Genomic DNA, 6,000 nt, shown 5'->3' on the forward strand with positions numbered 1-6,000 from the left:
GGTCTCCTTGTTTTTATAACCAACTTTAGACTCTAAGGTTTTAAATATGACTCCAGTACTGACAGGTCTTAACTTTTGATTTTTTTGAGTGTATCAAAAACAATGTGGACCCAGGTCTACTGGATGGAGGGACTGATTAGTGGGGTAGAGGGGAGGTGGCAGAATTAATATTGTTTTTAGTAGAAATTGACTTATGAGGTTATGAACGATCAGCCTGCAAGTTTATGTTGTTTTGGGCAGTGCCAAAGTTTTAATGAAATTAGTTGTCGCCTGGCCAGCGTGGCTCAGTGGTTGAGCATCAACCTATGAACCAGGAGGTCGAGGTTTGATTCCCAGTCAGGGCACGTGCCTGGGTTGAGGGCTCAATCCCCAATAGGGGGAATGCAGGAGGCAGCTGATCAATGATTCTCATCATTGATGTTTCCATCTCTCTCTCTCTCTCTGTCCCTTCCTCTCTGAAATCAATAAAAATATATTTAAAAAAAGAAATTAGTTGTCAACATTTTGGAATTGGGAGATTTTACATAAAAACTGTGTTTCCGGATTCATTTGAAAAATATACAATAAATAAACAATACTGGCATCACGTTTCTGCTTGACAACAATATGCCAAAGCTAAGAAACAGTTAAGCCCTTTAGTGGAGCAATCACAGTTTGTCACCAACTGTTGTCCTGTTCCTGACCAGCTCCCCTCCTTCATGTTATCTGCTTGGCCTCTATAGGTGTTTGAGTTGGTTTTGACGGCTAAGATTGATTTTCTTGTGTGATTCTTTAAAACAAAAAAAATTTTTTTTTTAATTGATGAAAAGAGAGATAGAAGCATCAATGATGAGAGAGAATCATTGATTGGCTGCCTCCTGCAAGCCCCACAGTGGGGATCGAGCCCGCAACTTGGGCATGTGTCCTGACCAGGAATCGAACTGTGACCTCCTGGTTCATAGGTCAATGCTCAACCACTGAGCCACACTGGCCGGGCTTGTGTGATTCTTAAAGAGCCTCGAGAAGTAATTTCAAAATACCATTTCATGCCTAGGTGGTCAGAGGTCTCGTCAGATTTAGAATGTGCAAATATTTGGTTCATAGAGGAAAGCAGACATGGTATAGTTAAGTGGCCAAAATAATCAGTGGTTTAACCTGTTTTCTCTAGAATTATTTCTGTTAGGGAAGACTCCAGAGAGGGTAATCAGTGGCTTGGAGAACAAAGGGAGAGCAGTTGCGTCAATGAAGAAGCTTCAGACTGAGCCGGTATGGTGCAGTAAGATGGGTCTAAGACCAAATCCCGTTTCTGCTGGGATAATTTCACTTTCTCTCAGCCTCAGAGTCCTTATCTCTAAAATTTGGAGGATGCTCCAGCCGGCGTGGCTCAGTGGTTGACCGTCAACCTATGAACCAGGAAGTCACGGTTGCGGCTTGATCCTCAGTGTGGGGCATGCAGGAGGCAGCTGATCAATGACTCTCTCTCACCATTGATGTTTTTATCTCTCTCTCCCTCCTCCTTCCTCTCTGAAATCAATAATTTAAAAAAAAAGTAATTGTTAAAAATAAATAAATAAATACAAATAAATAAAACCGATGAAACCTATCTTGCAGGAGTTTTATGAGGTTAGAAATAATGTATGTATAGTGCCTTCCATCCTGAGCAATTAACAAATTGAAGCAGAAATAACGGCAGTAACAGTTGTTGCTGTTATCCTGGCTCCTCTGAGATTGCTTGGGTCACTTCAGCCGGAATAGAATCTTCTGGACTTAAGCTGTCAGTTTGACTGAAGCCACCCTGTTCCTATGAGCCCTTTTCAGTCAGCCTCACTCAATTAGGTACTGATAAGGTTCACCCCTCTGCTCTTCACAGCAGGCGTTCCCTTCCCTTTGTTATTTCACATTCAAATAAGTCTGAGAAATACTGAATTAAACGAGGCTAAATAGGGCTTTTTTTTGTGTGTGTGTGTGTGCTTTCGGTTTTTATTTTTTGGTTAATCCTCACCAGAGGATATTTTTTCCATTGATTTGTAAAAAACATATATTTTTACTGATTTCAGAGAGATAGAAACATCAATGATGAGAGAGAATCATTGATCGGCTGCCTCCTGCAGGTCCCCAACTGGGGACCGAGCCCACAAGCCAGGCATGATCCCTTGACCAGAACTGAACCCAGGACCCTTCAATCATGGGCCGACGCTCTATCCACTGAACCAAACTGGCTAGGTCTAACTAAATAGGCTTTATTTCTCAGAGTATTTATCTACAATCTGTTCATGTGAATTGAATACCATATACATAATTTTCCACTTAGTTGACTTTGAAAATTTCTGCTTCTCAGAATATCTTGCAGGACTAGCACTCCATTGATTATTTGGGGGGAAAATTGCATTAGTTAAATAGAATAAATCCAGAAGAAAATAAAATTACTACAATTTTGAAAAAATTATCTTAAACTTACTACAGATAGAATATAGCATGCGAGTTGCATATGTATAAATAAATAACTAAAAAATAGATAAGTATTTTATTATTATTACTAGAGGCCTGATGCACAAAAATTCATGCAAGAGTAGGCCTTCCTTCCCCCCACTGCTGGCACTAGCTCCGCTCCGGCACCTGGGTCCCCGGCTGCTTTGCTCTGGCCACCACTGCCAGGCACCCGAACCGGACCGGGGGCTGCTTCATTCCAGCTGCTGCCGCCACCCACCCAAAACCTGGCTGCTTCTCTCTGGCCGTTGCAGCTACCCACCCGGTTCCCTGTTTGCCATGCTGCGATGGGAGCCTGCGGGCTGATGGGGAGGGATCGAGAGGTGGTCAATGCACCTCATAGCGACTGGTCGAGTGGTCATTCCGGTCGTTATGGTTGCTGGCCTTTTATTATATAGGATTATTTGTTAATCTCACCGAAGGATATTTTTTCATTGGTTTTTAGGGAGAGTGAAAGAGAAAGGGAAAGACGGAAACATCGATGTGAGAGAAACACATTGATGGGTTGTCTCCTGCATAAGCCCCAACCAGAGCCCTGGCCAGGAAGGAGCCTGCTATCAAGGTACATGCCCTTGACTGGAATCAAACCCAGGACACTTTGGTCCACAGGCTGACTCTCTATCCACTGAGCCAAACCAGCTAGGGCTAGATAAGTATTTTAAAACCTGAAATTTTATTTGAGCTATAAAAATCTACAAGCAAATAGAAAGTAAAATATTAATTAGAAGCTGTTTCTGAATCCCTAGGCAATATAAACTTAGACTGACTCAAGGAGAAATATTTTCCCTTTTCTTTTCCTTTAGATCAACTGGCTGTCAGCTGCAGGCCACATATCATCCACCTAGATCTATATCTAATTTTAGGATAAGCGTTTTAAAAGATGCTTGGGTATTGTTACTTCTCAAATGTACTCAGTAATATTTTAGTAACTGAAAAGTAACGGGAATTTTTCTCATTAGTGGTCTTTGAATCAATAAAGCATACAATTTTTGTTTTAAGAATACATATTATTTCAGCCTGGGACTCCATAAATGAACTATTTTGAATGAAAATTAAATGCAGCTTGCATAGGTTTTTAATTTTTCTGAACTGACATCCATGCCAAAAAGGTTATCACCAATGTAGACCAAAGTTGTTTATCTCTTCTTCTGATAAAAAGCCAGTATTTATAAAGCAAAACATTTGGGAAGTGCCTAGACCTGTTTTGGGCAGAAGGTTCCATCTTGGCTGGATTACTGCCTCCCTTAGTGTGACCCTATTGCATCCCATGTTGTGGCCTTACAGGTGTCCAGCCGTACTTTTCAATAATGGAGGAGAGTCCTCATGTGCCTGTTACCATTAGAGATGCTAGACATACTGTATCATTTTATTCATTTGGGTAAATAATCCTTAATTATCACTCTAGGAGGATTAAAATCCCAACACATGTCTATGGGCTGTGATGCTTGTTGTTTTAGCTGAGTAGATTTAGATGGCTTGTTCTGAGTGGAGGGAACAGCTAGGGTAAAAACATGGAAATTACAGTGTTGTCAGGACCTCAGATTTGAGTAGGAGAGTGGCAGGAAATGAAGCTGTGGTATTATGTGGGGCCAGATCACGGAAGGTCTTGTAGACCAAACTAAAGTTGGTTTAATGCCCAGTGTCCCAAACTTGCATAAGGTTCAGGCCTATTTGAAGGGAAATAATTATCCTAAAGCCCTGATGTTTATTTAAATTTATATTATAATATTACTCGAATATGTACTTTCATGAATCCATGTATAAAGTCCTTCTACTTACAGCTCTTATGCTATTATAAAGTTAACTTTAATGTACAAATTATGTACATACAAGACTACAGAATCAACACAACACTAATTTAATGTGGTGGATAATATTGTTTTGTTAAAATTAGATAATTGCTATAAATCATTTTCTTCTTTTTAATAAGTAACTAAGTCTTGAACACCTCCATTATATTTGGGGCCAATTTGATAGTGCATCTCAATATAAGTACTTCAAAAAATTTTTAAAGCAATACTTTATTTTATTCTAACTATCAACTTTACTGCTAATGAGCTTGGAAAGTTATTATTACAAAGATGGTAAGTGTATAATACTTTCCTTCATAAAATGAATGTGTGATGTGACTTGTAATGTAACTATACTACTGTGTAATACACGAACACCCAGCTAATCCCACTGTAGCTCTCTACTAATACTGTGAAACCTTTGTGTGCAAAACATGATATGATGTTTCCTAGCTGGTTTGGCTCAGTGGATAGGGTGTCGGCCTGCGGACTTAAGGGTCCCAGGTTCCATTCCAGGCAGGAGCACATGCCTGGGTTGCAGGCTTAATCCCCACCAGGGGACATTCAGCCAATCAATGATTCTCTCTCATCATTGGTGTATCTCTCTCTTCCTCTCTCCCTTCCTCTCTGAAATCAATAAAAATATTTTAAAAAACCCACACACGGTATGATGTCATTTGGCCTTTGTTTGGCATTGTTTACATCGTAAATACTCTTCTAATTTTCCTGAGACCATTGAAAAGGTACCTTATTCTGTCACACTATACTGTTTCCATGATGTCAAATAAAAGATTTAATTAATTATTTTTTTAAAGCCTTATTCCATGAAAATGACTTTCATGGCAAAATTGATCTTCAAAAGAGACATTTTGTCTTTATAACTGGCAGAAGAATTCAATGTGAGTACCACAGCAGATGTGGGGTGATGGTTACCACTGGACATTAATTAGCTTCTGACAAGCTGGCTAGAGGAGGGTGTCAGAAGGCTATTGTAGTAGAGTGCTTCTCATGTCAATGGACATAGCACCGTCCATCCGGTTCTGCAACCAGAAACCTATGCGTTTCCCTTGACACCTCTCTTTCTCAGCCATTACATCTGATTCATCAACAAGGTCTGTGATTTTATTTCTTAAATTGCTCTCAAGTCCACTTTTCTCCCTCTTTTCCACCACAATCCTAGTCCAAGCCTGCACCCTCTTTTCTGGACAACAATCACTTCTAGCTAGACTCTTCTCTTCTATTCTAGCTGCCTTATTCTTTCTCCAGTCTCCCAGTGTCTCCCAAACTTGCATAAGGTTCATATCAACTTGAAGTGAAATAATTATCCTAATGCAAATTTGATTTCTGAATGCTTAACTAAGCATTCACCTTTAAAAAAAAAATTCTGTTAAATTGCACGTATCTCCATTGAGAGGAGAAATGGTTGTTTCTGTTATATTAAAACTTTCTCTATGATACTAGCTGAACTTTACTCAGCTTGAATTTACAGCTGTACCTTTCTTCCATGCCCCACCCACCAAACACACCCAATCTGTTCAACATGATAAAGTCCTTACACACAAGATGTCATGTTCACATACATTTGTTTTTGTTTTGTTTTGTTTTGTTTTGTTTTTTCAAAATAAAACAACAGTTATGCTGGCAAGGGTGTTGAAATAAAGGGGACCCTTATGTTCCCAAAGCAACATTATTTTTCATGTCTATAAAGTATACATTTATTTTCACAAATGTGGCAAATTGTACC

Source organism: Myotis myotis, unplaced genomic scaffold, assembly GCF_014108235.1.
Source record: "Myotis myotis isolate mMyoMyo1 unplaced genomic scaffold, mMyoMyo1.p scaffold_m19_p_2, whole genome shotgun sequence".
NCBI classification, from domain to species: domain Eukaryota; kingdom Metazoa; phylum Chordata; class Mammalia; order Chiroptera; family Vespertilionidae; genus Myotis; species Myotis myotis.